General features: G+C 33.5%; 1 protein-coding gene across 15 annotated transcripts in view; it reads right to left on the bottom strand.

The window, feature by feature from the left end:
- The window catches only part of LOC128234062 (corticotropin-releasing factor receptor 2-like), a 339,798-nt gene that overhangs the window by 68,700 nt on the left and 257,055 nt on the right, over positions 1-14,043 (bottom strand). For 2 of the 15 annotated variants that reach the window (XM_052948072.1, XM_052948110.1), the window contains one exon: positions 6,424-6,476. The exons of 12 other annotated variants lie outside the window; for them this stretch is intronic. The gene's annotated coding sequence lies outside the window, so the exon portion shown is untranslated. Of the gene's footprint in view, positions 1-3,529; positions 3,550-6,423; positions 6,477-14,043 lie in introns of those variants that run through there. One more of the 15 variants, XM_052948146.1, reaches the window with a different exon arrangement.

The raw sequence follows: 14,043 nt of genomic DNA, 5'->3' as shown, positions 1-14,043 counted from the left end.
AACAGGACAAGTATGTATCAACTTGGTATTCACTTGAAAAATTGTTTGTAATAGTGAAACTGACAGCACAGCATTTTAAATGACTGCGTTGCACTTATGTTTTATCTATATGTCGACAAATTGAAGTTTGATTTTTATTAGATATACATGTTTGAAACAATTAGTGCGTTCGATATATTTTTGGTAACCCTCTGGCCATGACAGACAGACAGAAATGTTTATTGTCGTTAACATGTTATTTAACAAATTGTTGACAATGACATGTCCATCTCAACCATTGCAGTGTCCATTGACCGCATTTACACTCTTTAGCAAACCCCTTACAAAGATTGCAGCTATACCATACAAACATCCATCAGACACTTATAACAAACAACCCCAATATCTAAACAAATATATAATCTACATTCGTTCAGAGGAAACAAGCAAATACCAAACATAAGCACAAATGGCAATTATTATTTGCGTATGAGAACAATAAATCTTCAAACACAGAATAACATACAATCAAGCACAAACGTTTGAAACGGATGCTCTTGTCATCGTTTGGGCGGAATCTAATTGAGTGAAGACTCATATTCCATGTTTAAGCATTCTAATAACCCTCGTTAACAATACAATTTAAATCCAAAGACGTACCACAGTTATTCGAGTTTGGGCTTTTAATATGAACATTGAATATGACGACTGTAATGACGTTAGAACTGACATATCTCCTTTTCAAAGATTAAATGTTTTTTTAATCTAAAGACAATTCAGTCAATACAAAACATTGAACGTTAAATTTTCAGTACTAGTTTGATATGTAACCAGAAATAGTTTTACCAGAAACAAGTGAAGATATGCTACCTGTCGTGAAGTGTTACACAGGGTTAAGCTATCAGCAACATCGTTCAGAAATACTTCATTTTTTTTATTTCCCACCTTAAGCTAGACAGGCGTGCTGTACAACTCACAGAGGGAATCATTTTTTTCTTTTATTTGTGTCATCTATACAGAAATGATACAAATTTATACACAAAAACAGCATTTGTCGCTGACATGGCATCGACCATACCGATAAGTAATAACATATTTGCATCAATACAAATATTAAGCTTATGATACTCTTTGGTATAACAAACGTCTACATTATATGCAATCCAAAGACCTTAATTTCTCCTTACGCCAATTAGTTTACAGAAAGTGTTTACTGTGACTTGTGAAAATAATGGGATGTGATCGCTAAACAAATGTGACCGTTAATTGTTTTCCCTAATTTTGCCAGACCATACGATTCACATACTCATTTCACTCTAGTGAGAAATATATTATCTAAGGGGGCAAGAATTGCAGAAAGAATTATTTATACTCTTCATCTAATCTGAGGGAAATATAGGCATATAACAAAAGGATATTTCCGAACAGAAACCTAGGCAAATAACAAAAGATAATTCCAAACACACAGACAAACAAACAGACTTGTATTGTGTTATATAACAGAAAAAAACAAACAATGATTATTCCAATGCTTCATGCTTAGTGTATACGGAGCAAACTAACCATTCAAAACCAGTTGAAACCTTAATGGCTCTAGGTGTTTGCTTACCACACATTCACTAAAAAATATATTAGCGTAGGATGACATTCTGTGCTGTCACGTGTGCCATTCGTTGAATATATGACTGATTTATTTCTTGGCAGTAGATATTATTCATGTTGATGCACTAACATCATTGAATGCTAAACGAATATAATTTGATTAACAATATCAATCAATGAAATTGCTGAATTATGTACATTAAAATGTTCATGCGTTATTTATCCCTTGCTTGTAGTGCTCTTATCAGTCACTTTATGCTTCGTTAACATTACCCGTATGAAACTACATGGCCACACTCAGAAGCCTATTATTTATTACCATGAACGCAATCCTAATACCTTAATTGTCGCCATTAGGCTTGGCATTTAAAACAAATACAGCGATAAGCCGCGTGGGCAAAATGTACTTCAATATGTTTGTTTTATTGGCAGGTAAACAAGGCAAACAGAAACGAGGAAGCGACAATATAATAGCAATTGGTTAGTGCAAAAATACACAATTTTTTAATTAATTTCTTGTAAACACAAGCCTATAACCTTCAAGTGGTAAGGGAAATCAAGTCAACTTTAAAACGATTTCGTCCTGCGTATTATTTGCAAGTAACTATGATTTAATTGCTCAGCGTTTGATATATATAAATTTCAAGCTTTGGAACAAAACGCTTATACACCTGGCCCCAATTTCTCGAAACTTCTTAAGCTTAACAGGCTTAAGAAGCTTATTTCAATTAGACAAAATACACACTTCAATTGAACCTTGATAAATGAAAAATGGTTTAATGTGATTATCATAAAGATAATTCCTATCTAAAGTATAAAAACTCTTAAAGAAAGTAATATTACGCAAATTATTGTAAACCAAAAATAGTGAGCTAAGCTTAATCCTGCTATAAGGGACTTAAGAAGTATCGAGAAATCGGGGCCAGAGTATTACGTTGCTGGTTTTGAAACACTATCGAAAACATAAATCGAAAAAAGCTTTGAATAAGTAACGAATATTTTTAAACAAACATGAACACATGATGAAAAGAAAATTAATATATGTGACACGGATTCGCATACTTTATATTTAAATGAATTTTAAGTTATATGTTTACATCGAAAATGAGTTTTATATGAATCAATATCAATTGCGATTCCTGAGCAGGAACCGGTACTGATTCTTATTTTACAGACTATGCAACAACCACAATCCATCACATAAAGTAGCCCTGTTTTACGCCGTAATCAAAATAAACATGTCAATAGCAAGTTGCATATATGAACAAAGACCAGACCGCAGTGATCTTTACTCTGGTATTCCCGGTAACGTTTGGTTGGCTATTTACTGAGTTAATGCATGAGTATGTTAAAGCGTCGACATTGTTGGCATAGACTTATTACTTCTGTATATACAACTCACATTCAGATCATGACTTAAATCATAAGTGTTCGATGTACGTGATTCAAATGAATATTTATATTGCTAGTCCAGGATATATAGAAAACGACAACTGAATACGATAGTTCACTCCGTAAAGCTTCTTTCCTTTTGAATTTCCATTTTGTATCTGCATTATGTCCAAGGTTTTTATTGTAATATCCATTGACTCGCTCTACATATAAAATATTCAGACATACATATAATACTAAGTATATAAGTTGAAACTGGAATAAGTAATTTAGTTGTTTATTGCTAACTCTGGACCCATTTAAACGCCTTTTTCGGAACCAACAGGTACAACAAATATACAAGTGTATCGATAACCATAAAGCTTTTAAGGTACATCAGCTTTTCTTAAATATAACATGTACATTTACTTTTGAACTAATAATATGCAACGTGTTAGTCGATCGGCTGAAACCCAGCGAGTCACATATCTACTTATGACATATCTACTTATCTAACAGGCATTAAATGATACGCAAGCATGCACGCTCGCACACACTTACACGCTCAGACACTCACACACATATCGTTGTTATCCCGTCATTTGTAAATCAAGTCTATTTCGTTCACTCCATTCAGTGACAATCGAAAGAAAACACGAACGTTTAATAAACTATACACGTGACATCAATGAAAAGGGGGATCAAAATAACTTTAAACATTATACTACAATATAACCCACACAACGATAATGCTACGAAGACTTCAGTGTCATGCACCGCAAAAAAACAACACAAGGTTTATTGTAAACAAACAATCTTTCGAGCATATGTTTACTGTTTTATTTAAACCTTCAGTTGTGGTACAGTGCTTTTACATTGTCTAGGAGACGTGTATGTAAACATCCAATTTCTCAGAATAAATTCACCAAAGGCAATAATATAAACAAGGTATTGTGGTCTGGATCTTTATGTGCAGTGGTAAGTATTTTTGTTGTGTTTGCATGACATAAAGCGCACAAGGTAACATTAATCAGTCTGAATCTAGCCATCATGTACTAAAAAATAAGGATATGTCACGCGCAAATGTGATAAGCTGCCATCAGCAATTGTCAGACAGATTTGTATCTTAACTTTTCGCGCCTTGCGCTAGACAGAAGAGATATATTGCTCGCAGAGGGAAATATTATTCTCGCAGTTGTCTAATCGACGTAATAATATATTCATGAAAAATATATGGAAATTGTTTGTGTCTATTTTGGTAACTTTGTAGGCTAAACACTTAATTTGAGAGTTTAACATTTTATGGCAGTTTATGAACATAAAGATGAGTAATGGTGTACTATCAATTTTAGAGTTATGATGATGCCGTTTAGTTATTTTTTAAATCGCCGAATCAGTGCCACTTTCTAACCTGGAAGTAATTGATAATATTATCATCGAACATGAGGATCATGCCTAGTGGCATAAACATTAAAAAATAGCATATTAAAGGCAAAAAGGTTAGGACTAACCAACATCGCACGAGGGAAACATAACGTATATACAATATTATCAGACCATATGTGCTTCAACATTATCAACGTATGTTGAGGCCATCATTTTAGAATTGAGGTCATTATTTGAGAATGGTAAGCGAAAATGTAGGCTTCAACCACATTAAGTGTACACAACCTTACAGTTGTCACAACACAACATTTGTTTTATATTTTCAAGAGCAACAAACGAAAACATTACGAATAACCACATAGATTTATTTTTTATATGTAACAAGTAGTTGATAAATACATAGGATCCCCAACAGGCATCCCCTTTGAACGGTTGATAAAAACAATCAGTATATCTAATAAAAACAATAAGATTCGTTATATATAACGTTAATATATGTGAACGCGTTACGCTTAACGGTATCAGTTAAGATGGCAGACATTCGATACAAGCTTATTGAACCAAGAGATGTACAATGCAAATCATTAATAACAATCGGTTAAAAAAAAGGAAACTAGGAGTGCACACCTAGTAACGACTGTCGTGCAGTTTTTCATCTAGCATGTGTTCAAATGATACCAAGTGTTTACACTAGGCCATTATTTGTTAAAAATAAAGCCTAAGCACACTTATTTTGTTCGGAAATATATTTGTTTACTTTTAGGAAAGCTTTAACATTGAATAAAAGTGTATTTTTAACACCGTTTTTCACTAAAGAATGTTGTCAACAAGGTTTTATTTTGTATGTGTTATGTCTTATAATTTTGTATAATGTTTAGTATCCCTAATCTGTAGTCACCATTGACCCCGGACTTTTTATAAAAAAACAAACATTATCAACCATTGCTACACTTTTAACATTACCACCATCAGACACCAACAACAATATCAATACATTGGCAACCACAATAGATAACAACTGGCATGGCATATTTTCCTTTAGGGCACACTTCGTATATACGTTCACCTCATAAACCGCTTGACATACCACTAAGAGTTTATCTTTAAAATGGATGTGTGTCTCCGCCATGGCAATTAATTCCCATTAACATTTTACGACAGTTTCTTCCGGCATGAGAGCGATATTTGAGAGACAATGCGATTAAACTGTGCAACGTATCATATGTCAAATACAATTTTGATAACGAAATAAAACCACATTGTTATATTTTATACAGTTTCCCTTTTAAGCGCGTAAGCCTAAGTGCTTTATAATTGGTAAAAACGATACTAACAATGCGTGACAAACTTTATTATAAAATGTTATGTATCATTGTGTAAACACACCCACACACACATTAAAACTGCACGGTTTTAAACTACGACTAAACGAAACAATTACAGCCCATGCATTGGTCATATCTCGTCTTTTTCTGATCTATCAAGGCGCATACCTTTATTTTTCAGATGAACGACAACTAACGTATATATTTTAGTAGAATGTGTCAGAGTTATTGGTATTGATGCGCGTATTATCTTTTATAGCATATGTACCGAGGTTCATTTCTATAATTTGAACTGATTTTGCATCACGGCAAAGATTCTTTTCTTTACAAACAACGCCTACGACTACGCGGCCATCAACTGCTCAGACTACACGGCCCTCAACGCCTCAGACTACGCGGCCCTCAACGCCTCTGACTACGCGGCCCTCAACGCCTCAGACTACGCGGCCCTCAACGCCTCAGACTACGCGGCCCTCAACGCCTCAGACTACGCGGCCCTCAACGCCTAGGACGACTAAACAAGAAAGACTACGAGGCCCAAAACATCTCATTATACGAAGCTTACATCGCTGCCGACTACAAAGCTCTTAAACACTCCGACTAAGACTATCCCAACATCCCAGACTACAAAGCCCAGGACCTCAAACGACGACGAGGCACACACAGCCGTCGACTAGGACGCCCGCAATTAATTGCAAAATGACATTCGCAATTAATCAAGCTCCCAGAAGAAAAACATGAAAGAAGTACTCAGACTTACTTGCATGCGCGAATATCTGATGACATGTTCCTCAATTGTAAACTGTTATTGATCTGGAATATAATAACACTGAAAATATTGTTACATTTATGTTTTTTCCAGCTTATAAAGAAATAAGAAGTCGGCACCTTTGATACAGGATTTTATCAGTACACATGCATCGATGTATACTTGACTGATTGACGCTTAAAATACACCAGATCACCACATGTACGTAATTATAATAATAAAGATAAAATCAAATTAACACGACGACTATTACATTATCGTTATACAGCCATACTGAACACCTTTACGTTAACTAGTTAGTGCCGTCTGGATATAGATGCATTGGCGTGTATTTGACTATGACTTTCACAACATGAACACGTTTAGTTAAAATCGGCAATTACATGTCAAAGGCAAGAATAAAAGGCAGGGTTTGAAATGTACAATGTATATCATACAATAAAAATACCAACGCCAAACCGTATGTATAAATTTTGGCATTGCACGTGAATTTATTTAGTATATATCTATTTAAAATGCACAATAGTTTTAGTCTTAAGATACTCCCGACAAGATCTATATTGTAATATTCGATAACTTTATTCATAAGCAATAGTCTCGTTCTAGTTTGATGTGTATTACAATAACTCCTGAATATACGCATTTCATTTTCCATTTTTGTACAATGATGCAGTTGTTAAATAAATGATAATTAACACGTGCATGCTTTATTTCTGTCTTGTTTGTAACGATGTTATCGACTTTCTTCAGTATCGTTAACAGACTCCTAATTGAATTGCATTGCCACGCACAGACGATTATTATACATCTCTTTTCATACCTAAATGTAAACCTAATGTACCATAATTGTCGCCATTGGGGTTGACTACTTCAATAAATACAGCGATAAGCCTTTTGGGAAAATGTTCTTTAATCTTCTTCTTTTTTTTCCGACTGATACATAAGAGAAAGGGAGGCGAGACAGCGACTAAACTATAGACAATGATTAGTAACCATAATATAAAAACAAAGCGCATATTAAGGGATATTGGAAACTTTGTCGAAAAAGGTGTACTCGATTTTTTTAGTCTGATATTTAGATATAAGAGGCTTGACCCGCCTTCTTTTGTTAAATGTTTAAAAAAGTATTCGGTACGCACGATGGTACTACGCTGGATTTGTGACCATATAACAACTATAAATCGCAAACAACATGGAGTATGTAACGAATTTTCAACACAAACATATGACCGTGTTAGAAAGACATATATGTGACCCGGTCAACCATAGCAGAGAAAGCGCAACACTGTTTTCTTTGTTCTATTTTTTAATTCTTTAGGTGCTTTTATATGAAATAATTTCGAGTCCGCTTTCATAAAAGAAACAAGTGTTGTGTCCATTCTGAAACGTCTTGAGGATGTACCCCTTGTTTGGATCTAAACTACGCCCTCTGTGGTGAAAGGCAGATACCATAATACTACTGAGGTGGGAGCCAGATACCTATACCATAAGTTTACTTTTACTTCTTTTATTTCACCGTAAATGTAACTACCAGGCGTTATCATACAAACATACTAAAGAGACCTATTTTAACTCCGTATGCAAACTAATTATGTCATTATCAAGTTACATGTACATATATCGGAAAAAGCCCACATCAAACTGATGTTTTCCACTGTATTTCCTTTCACTATTGAGTGTATCGTATGAGTAATATATTTATAAATACTCGCTTAGGCTTGGTCTAGCTTCAGCGTTGGTATTCTTGTCGTTATTTTTGTTCTTGAATCAATGAAACCTACGAACCGTGACTGGAATAGGCAAACTGGTCGATTTTAAACAAACTTAAAATTATTATAATGCGTTTCCCCAAAGCGACATGTACAAGTAATAATTGATTTTTTAAGAATATAGTATTAATTACGCTAAAACTTGTAAGGTTAATTTCGGCTTTTAACGGAGAATTCATACAATTAAAGATGCATTTGATTTAATAGAAAGCAGGTATTAGAATTTGTATTTATCATAAAATTATAAATCGTATTAAAAAAAAGTTGAAATGAATAAAAGGTACTATTTCTCGCTTACCCGGAGGCTGACGAAATCATAGGGCATCATAGCGGTATAACAAAATATTTCAGAAATTAATCCTTATGAGAAATACTATATAATTCTTTTTTTTTAATTTTAATTTAAATCATTTATTGCATAGACTAACAAAAGGTCACATCGAAACGACAAATATTTCATTTTTATCAAACAATATCATTAAACAGCATATTTTTTTATAAATTCGCAAACTAATAACCTGCGACGCAAGATGCTAGCAGTGTGGTTCAAACACAACCAGTCAAATATTTACCTATGAAATGATGTAAAGACTATGGTTAAGTCTAGCAGAAAATTAAGGACAGCCAAACATATTTGTACTGCCGTCAATGGTAACGCAAGTATACATCGTGCAACTCATTCAGGGACATTCAAAGAAGCACACAGTCATTAATACACATCATACACAATGAAAAAGGGCAACAAAATATCTGGCGCATATAACCATGAACTATATTGAAAAATACACGTAGAACAACTAAGTATCTGAACATAACAATGAAACGAATTGTATTATACACACGCATGTCGCAGCTTAATCATTGCACAATTAACGCCTTATAAGACAACACAGGCAATTGTATATCATTGGCCAATGTTTTTGTATTTATAAACATACATCGACTGGTCAAAAGCTTTCTTAAGTAACATTTGTTTTCTTTGTTGATTCGAATCTACAGATGTCTGCAGGCATGTCTGCAGCATTAATTTCTCAGAAAGAATTTAGCATACTCAATGGTGTAACGAGGTATTGTGGTCTGGATATGAAACTGCAGCGGTATGTATTTGATCTCCTTATATCATATAAAATACACAGGATAACATTCATCAGTCTATAGATAGCTTTTATATCCTAAAATATATTGATATGTTACACACAATTCAGATAAGCTGCCATCATAAATTATCAACATAATGTGATATTTATACTTAACGCGCCTTGCGCTAGACAGAAGAGATATACTGTTTGCAGAGGGAACTATTATTCGTGCATTTGTCTCAATGTCGTTAAAGCAATACTCATGGAAACTAGAATATATTTGTACTTATTTCGGATACAGTGTTGGTTAAATAGTATATTAATACTTTGTGAGTTTAGCTTTGTATGACATTTACTGAGCATAGGGATGATAAATGTCATATGAAAATAATACAATTCTTTCTAAAACTCATGATTTTTTCCGTACAGAGACAGTCCCAGCATTTCGACGTAAGTTATCAGAATTTTCCAGTATAAACTTCTGTATAAATAATGTTACAGTAAAATAATGAAAACAACAAGGCGCTTATCAGCCTGACATTTCAACAAAATTTTGTTAAAATGAATACTTTCTCGGCCAAACAAACACCTATGAGCTCTGTTTTTGTATGAATGAGAGTTAGATTAACAAATATGTGCCGACATAGATATATGTGAATAGATATATATATATAGAATATGTGCCGAGATAGAGTTGGGATCTCTAATCATTGAAGTACTTGGGGTTTACCTTTTCGTTTTTTATTATTATTTGTTTTATTGATAAGTTTCCTCAAGTTAATGCATACTTTGATAACATTTTCCTTTTGCGTTTTATCTTTATTAAGAATTGTTGGGATAAGAGTGAGGTTTGTCCACATAAACTGGTTTAAAACCCCAGTAAATTTACATTTTACTGACCGTTCCAAGGCGGTACCTAACAATTATTCATAAACATACCAAGTATATATATATATATATATATATATATATATATATATATATATATATATATATATATATATATATATATAGTATTTTTGCACTGTGCTGTTTGTAGAGTTTTGTGCTGTTCTATGTTTCTTGTTTGTGAATTTTTGTTCTATGTCTTTGGCGTTTGCCCATTGCCAATAATCCGGGTTTATGTTTAAACTTTTTGCTACTGAGCATGTTTCTGTAGCTTTTTTGCATATATATTGCTCACGAAGCTCTCATGAAATGTATTCAATATATTAACAATCAACTGAACAAGTCTGTATCAATTAGATATGTACTCAAACAAGAATTTCTCCAAGAAGAGAGAAAGAAACACATCGCACTATATGTAACAAATACACTGTAACTTTTCACTGAGCTAATTATCAAAGGTGTTTCATTTCCTCGGGGAAAAACTAATCGGCGTCACCATATGCGTCCGTTGATGTTTTTATCTTATTAGTCAACTGTTTTTCCAAATCGAGCATTTTAAATGGCATTCAGAATTTTTAGACCACATACGGGATGTACGTCAATACATAAAACAAGACACATAGTATGAAGACGCCCCCCTTTCCAAAATAAATAAACATGGAACCGCCAAGGTAATATTACTTTATCTACTCGTAATTCTAAGCTAAGCGAATCAAAAGGATATGAAAATAATAAAAATACCTAAACAAGGATGTACGTCATATAATCCTTAAATAATTTAAGAATCACAATAACAAACTAATAAAATTCAATTACTTTTTGGCATTATACATGTTATATTGAAACAAATTAGCACAGACAATGTTCTTAGTTTTTGCAAACACATTTGTAATAAAGGAAATCTCATTGAACCAATTCATTAGCGATAATTTAGGATGCCAATCGACAATGAACGATTTCAACCAAGTAGTTGGTGTATAGTTACTTTTATCTTTTATCGAAAGCATCTTACACATACGAACACGATATTTACTTACGAATATAATTGACGTGAGTGAACAATATGAATATTGCTGCTGAATACAAATCGTATCATTGTTGTATTATGTCTACTTAAGTTAAAGTATCATTCATAATGTTCAATACTTTGAAAATCACGCCATCGGTGTTAGCTACTCACGTATAAGTAACTTATAATACAAATGAACTACAGGGACAAGGTCAATACATTGAACCAATTCATGTTAGCGTTTTGGCAACACATTCCAACCACATATCCCTCAAAAATATAATTATCATTAGATGTTAGAGTCGTCGCCGAATTGAAACGGTTCGCAAATCAGGAGTACAATGGATAATTTGACGTTTACACAACCTAACATTTGTCCCTTTATTTATCAGTATTGTGTTTACATTTACGACCAAAAATGAAGACATCACGAACAACGATACAACAATTGAACAACAATAAATACATATGTAATAAGAAGTTTACTTATATAGAGTTGGGTATCAGCTAGAGGCGGTAAAAAAATAAGTCCAATAGGAATCTACTATACAACTTGTTATATACATACATAAATACTATAAAAGTAATGTTTAAATTTTGGTAACATTTTGGTAAGTCTTAACTTTGAACAATTATGTAATTCTTACTAACATCTTCATTGATAATAATTGTAAACATTCTAAAAGTCGCATGTGTAATGTCTAACTATTAGGTACAATGGTAGACACCGGACACACTTTAGAGTAAATCATTTAAAAACATTCTTACATTACACTATCAGACACGAATTACATTATTAACAAATTGACAACCTAATACATATTACCCAATAATATGGGCACTTTTTAAGGGCACACTAGGTACTAACAAAAATAACAACATCAACATTTATGACCACATGGCAACACACGTGTCCCTAAAAAGGAACAACCAACTGAATACCTTTCAAAGGGATGTTGTGTTATCGTATTCAAAATCAAATCCACATTAACGACAACTACTTCCGGCATATTCGTTAAATTTAAGATGCTTTAATATTAAACATTAGGGCGTTTATTGATTTTTTGTTTTTGTATTCTATGTCTTTGGCGTTTACCCAGTGCCATTAAATCGGGTTTATGTTTAAAAATGTTGCTAGTGAGCTTGTTTCTGTCGTTTTTCACATAAGTACTGAACGTTGGCTGCTGAAGTAAAATGTTCAATTTATAACTTACACTGTAGAACCAACCGCCGGACCATATGTATTCGATATCACAATCAGCGATGATAGAACTTATTCAAATTCTGCACACTATTCGTCTCCATAAACATTCCTTGCCATAATGAAAGTCAACAACATTTCCAATATTCAAATGCAATTTTTGTGATATTATTGTTCACTTCGGAGAAATAATGGGTTATCATAGCTACAACCACATGCGCCAGTAAATAATACACCATATGGTGCAAGGACTTGCGGAAATCAGAATTAATACTGCCACAGTCGTAATTCGGTAAAACAGGATCAGTTCAAACATAAAAAGTGTTCTGTACTATTTTGTTTTCGTTCATAGCAAACATTGCGTAAGTCAACGTGGCATGTTTATAGAACCCTTATTTTGATGATAATAATATTCGGATATTACGTAGGTGGACATAGTTTTCTTTTCAGTGCGTTAATTTATACCTGCCTGAGCCTTTTTACGTACACGTCCTGATGGATTGTTGTGGTCGTTTTCCTAAACTATTGAATGCCGAACGAAACTAATTGAACTTAAATATGCATTTTTCCTGCATGTTTAATAGCATGTGTTTCCCTTCGATAAAGTTGCTTAATTATGTATGTTGATGTTACTTGCATGCAAAGTTGTAATCAGCAATCTTTTGAATCGTTCATCCAACGCTAATGGAATTAAATGGTCACGCTCAATAGTTTATAAACACTTTTATAATGTCAACCTGTTCCTAAATTATCGCCAACAGAAACGACTTCTCAATCTTATACAGAGTTAAGCCCGGTAGGCAAAAAGGACTTTGATCTTCTTTGACATCAGATAAAGCTAATGACAAACAAGACAGCGGCAAAACTGCATTCCTGTAAAACCAAACGAATGCCTTTAAAACGGATATCGCTGTAACAAGAAACCAACTTTCTACAAAAAGCATGAATTTGAGAGAACCTCCGTGATCTGACCGCTTTGTGTTACAAAAAGAATGCCAATGACTGTATTATGAACAAAATCAATGTTTATAAAAGTGCTTTTAGTTTGATAGTAATCGTTGAAAGGGGCAAGAAATTGCAATTCTCGGTATGCGTCAAAATGGCACATAAAGTACACACACAACTTAGTCGCATGGCAAAGGAAGCAATGACTTTTCGGCTTCTTGACTGTTACTTTCAAATTGGATTGTAGGATGTTATGCGGAATATAAGTTGCGTCATGGCGGTAGTGTTTTTTTTCATTCGCTTATACTATTGTGCACCACTGTTCTAGCCCTATTGCAGTTATTTCCCCTCATAAGTACTGTACAATGAGTACACTGTAAAGAGGCCTCCGATTTATATGATATATTGTAATACTTCCAGCAAAATGATATTTCTCATTTTTCTTTTTTGTCAAAAACTGCTTCGCTGCATGAACATTGAACAAAGTCATCGTTCAAAACCGGTTTCAACCATCATGAACCTAAATGCCTTGCTTACCGTTCTACGAAAACAACAAAATCATTGCCAATAGGTGTGTTAATGTAGGAGGACAGTATTTGCTGTGTTGTGTGTCATTTACTCTGCATATGCCGGATATACTTCTTGGCTCTTGGTAGTGTTCCATTTATTAAATTGGAATTTAATTTGTATTTCTTCCTTGTATTTCAATTTCAAGTTTGT

The sequence above is a fragment of the Mya arenaria genome, chromosome 1, assembly GCF_026914265.1.
Source record: "Mya arenaria isolate MELC-2E11 chromosome 1, ASM2691426v1".
Taxonomy (NCBI): domain Eukaryota; kingdom Metazoa; phylum Mollusca; class Bivalvia; order Myida; family Myidae; genus Mya; species Mya arenaria.
This window is presented reverse-complemented; position numbering and strand designations above follow the sequence as displayed.